The sequence below is a fragment of the Stegastes partitus genome, unplaced genomic scaffold, assembly GCF_000690725.1.
Source record: "Stegastes partitus isolate 25-593 unplaced genomic scaffold, Stegastes_partitus-1.0.2 Scaffold113, whole genome shotgun sequence".
NCBI classification, from domain to species: Eukaryota; Metazoa; Chordata; class Actinopteri; family Pomacentridae; genus Stegastes; species Stegastes partitus.
In genome coordinates, this window is record NW_007577844.1 from 509,524 (window position 1) to 513,677 (window position 4,154).

The window sequence follows — 4,154 nt, forward strand, 5'->3', positions numbered from 1 at the left end:
GCCGGGGAGAAATAGACAGCGAGCGAGCGAGCGAGCTGACAGTATGAGCAGAGGATGAGGGTGCAGAGAGAGGAGGCATAAGACAGTGACAGAGGTGCTCGGTGCTTTACGGTAAAGCCAGAGGCTGCTGGAGGGAGAGAGCGAGGTAGAGAGAGAGAGAGAGAGAGAGAGAGGGGCATCATGGCAGCGCTCACTGCATCATCACGACACATGGGGATGTTTGGCTGCTGCTGCTGCTGCTGGTGAACACCGTGTGATGCAGAGGAGAGAGTCGAGGAGGACTTCCTGGAAACCAAAGGCGAGCCGAGGAAACAGGTCAGTGCGGTCAGATGGACCCGCGGAGAGCCGCTAACGCATGCAGCAGCGTGGCCGCCGCCGCCGGCTTTGATCACGTCACCGGGTGATGCCCATTTACATTTGTCAATAAGAATTCCCGTGTCAGTGTTTGGGACGGGGACATGTATGGGGAGTGGGAGGCTGCGCATGCATGCAGACACGTGAGCAGGCTTGTGTGTGTGTGTGTGTGTGTGTGTGTGTGTGTGTGTTGGCTGCTCTATACGGTACCGGTCATCAGAGCTTCACCATGAATGTTTAGGTGGAGGAGGCATGGGCAGGAAGCTCAGGAAATCCTCCTGGATGAAGGGAGAGCTGCAACATCTCCTGTAGCATCGACGTGTTCAGTGTCTCCTCCACCACAGAGCTCACTGGTGTTACTGGTTCCCTTTAAAGACATGTAACTGGTGCACAGGCTGAACACAGACATAGCACCATTTTGCAGGACAAAGAGGGAAGCGGTACCTGAAAGAAGAAACGAGGATGAGAGTGCACAAGACATGGTGGAGAAGGAAACTGTAGAGCAGGAGGTAGTAAGAGGAGGCAGACAAAGACTGTCAGAGAGGAGAAGCTTGGCCCGGCGTTCAGCTCTGCTGCAAATGATGTAATCCTCCAGCAGTCAAAGCAGTCAGCTCAACAGTTTCCACACATTTCACGTCTAACTATCAGCAAAGTGCCGACGGTGGGCTGAAGACACATTTCCCATCATCAGCGCTGGTTCTGACATGTGGTTCTGAACAAATCACCTCTTATCAGAAGCAGACTTTCAATTTTCCACAAACGCAACCAATAGGAAAAGAGAATATCAGTCCATCAAAACCTTAATGAGCTCAACACAACATGTGACGTGATTTGATTTTAAGGTACCACCAGACTTGACAAGGTCACCCACCAACACCGGCTGCTGGGCGCCGGTCTGAGCAGAAAACATCCAGAACCAAACCAGCTTTTAAACAGAACGGTTATTTTTAAGCCACTGACTGGGCTCAGCAGAACAGTATTTAGGTTTGTTGTGTTTGACCTTCCATAGAAACAACAACAACAGTCTTTAAATGCTTTGCTGGTAATTTAATCGTCTTTCAGCTTCTTGCTTTGTTTTTAAATTCAGAAGTTTGTCGTCGTTGGTTCAGAGCGTAACGGACGACAAGAGCTGAAGACAAACACTGATGAGTTTCCTGTAAAATGTAGTTTATTTTTAACACTTTAGGTGCTGAGGTAGTTTGTTCTTCCTCCACAATAAGTCCAGTGATGTTCAGTTACTAAATACTGCATTTATATAAAAGCTTCACCTACTTTTCAGATGAATAATCAGATATATGAGGTACCTCAAGATGTTTTTTATAGCTTTCTTTTAGCTCTCTAAGAACAACTTCTGTTTCTTTACCTGCTAAATGCTCCTTTAGCCTGCTAGCTAGTCACTGAGCCTGTCTGGTGCCCAGCGGTGGGCTTTATTAGAGCTTCTCCACTGAGAACGTGCCGATCAGAGGTGAGTGTTGGAGCTCATGTAGGAGCCACAGAGCTTTATCTGAACAGATGAGATGCTGTGTTCCTCCTCTGACCAAAGACCTTGATGGATTCAGAAACATTCAGGAGGAAAGCAGAATGAATGAACTGAGGTAAAAGTGGAAACGAGTCACATTTGAAAAAAGCTAATTTCATATTAAATGGACGTTTGCTTACTTTGCCTCAAAAACCTGGAAACTGAATTTTACTGTTCTGTGAACAAAACTACACGAGCGTTCATTTGATTCAGTCTGACATTAAAACTACTTAACTTCTAGACTTTAGCTGATGTGGATGAATACAATGCACACTGCATGAACTCTCCTGTGTCTGGATTAAACACGTGAACTTACCTGTGTCCTCTGTGCAGGTGCGACCAGTTGGAGGAGCCACAAGATGAGTGGGATCCTGAAGAGGAAGCTTGAGGAGGGCCCTGCTCCCTATTTGTCCCTGCAGGGGTCTGATGATGACGAGGTTTCCTGCAGCGACAGCGGCAACAGCAGCGACAGCCTGAACCACTCTGTGCCCTCTGGACTGCTGGACTGTAAGAGCTCAGTGCCACACTGTGGACAGAACACAGAGAGAGGCCGTCTCTATGAAGTCTAGGAACCTTTATTCTATCAGATAGCAGTACAAATCCAGATCCATGTATGTTTAGGGGGTTTCTGTGTATCTTACAGGACTGACACTAGCCTACAGGGATTTAAATCCTCCATTTAACAAAGTCACAAACTTGATATTTGCATTTTAATCATAATTATAGTCGTTAAAACCTTTTTGGGAGATTTTATGGGACTGAACGGAACACTGTGGCGTCCCTCAGCGGTCTGTTTGGGACCATTTCTGTTAACAGACCATGTTGTGATCCAGTCCTGACACAATGCTGCACATCCTCTTAAAGGATCTGAATCCTTGTGATGTCTCGGACTAGAAGAACGTGAAACGGTGTCACATGCATGTTCACTGAGGCTACTTCCCCAAACATAGCACACAAAGGGGGGCAGAAGAGTCCTGGTCTACAGAAAGCCTGCCGTACATCCCATGATATTCTGGATCGTCACCTGGTTTCTTAGTTCTGTTTTCTTCTTTTAAATAAAGACATTTTGAACATGAACTGTAGCAGAAAAGTTCAGAATGTGAGCGTTTGACCTGAAACCTTCCTGAGGAGGACGTCCAGTCCCTCGTCCTGCCAGTGTTCAAAGAACATCCATGACTAACTTTAGACATGTGGTGATGTATGATGGCATCTGCTTGGTCAGTTTAGCTCCGCTGTTCTACTGCTGGATGAGGATTTAGTTCGTTATGCAGCACTTAGATGCTCTCAGTAACCATGTGGTCCTTGCTAAACTCGATGCATTTAAACAAACTGTTTCTTTCCTCTCTTTGTGTCGGTCACCTCTCTGCCTCCATCCCAGCGTCTCTGCAGCAGCAGTCCAAGCGGCTGCGAGGTCGTAACGTGCACTTTGAGAGCGTGACCGTGTACTACTTCAACCGGCGGCAGGGCTTCACCAGCGTGCCCACGCAGGGCGGCAGCACCCTGGGGATGTCGCCTCGCCACAGCGGGGTGAAGCGCTTCACTCTTCGGGAGTTTGCCATGGAGCAGAAACGGAGCCACCGGAACATGCTGAGAGATCATCTGAAGGAGGAGAAGCTCAATGCCATCAAGCTCAAAGTCAGTAGAACCACTGGGCTCCCTGCTGTGGATGATATCCAGACCACAGCTCTCACTTTTCCACATACAGTCATCCTGAGGGTCTGTGGGGGCGGAGAGGCTCCAGCCTTCATTTAACTCACGTCTCTCTTCCTGCAGCTGACGAAGAACGGCACCGTGTCCTCCTTGGAGGCAGACACTCTGACGCTGGATGACATCTCCGAGGACGACCTGGACGTGGACAACACCGAGGTGGACGACTACTTCTTCCTCCAGCCTCTGACGACCAGGAGGCGCAGGGCCCTCCTGCGGTCCTCGGGGGTCCGGCGCATCGACGTGGAGGAGAAGCACGAGCTCCGCGCCCTGCGCATGTCCCGGGAGGAGTGTGGGTGTCGCTGCCGGGGGATCTGTGACCCGGAGACCTGTGCTTGCAGCCTGGCCGGCATTAAGTGCCAGGTAAATGGAACAGTGGTGAGGCCCATCTATAATACTACAGTGTTGTTAATGTCTGTCTGTGCGGTACCAACTCCAATCTACAGTTTCATTTAGCCAACGAACCAGTATCAATACCTCAGAGTTCTGTTAGCACATTATTCATCATGTGCACTGTTTCCATGTGGAGGTCACGCAGCTCCGCCTGGTCGCTCTGTGACCGGAAACTACACCA

The 4,154-nt window shown here is 49.2% G+C and overlaps 1 pseudogene; it reads left to right on the plus strand.

Annotated features, from left to right (window-relative positions):
- The first annotated feature begins 256 nt into the window (after positions 1 to 256).
- Positions 257 to 4,154, plus strand: part of LOC103354608 (cysteine/serine-rich nuclear protein 3-like) — a 7,291-nt pseudogene continuing 3,393 nt past the window's right edge.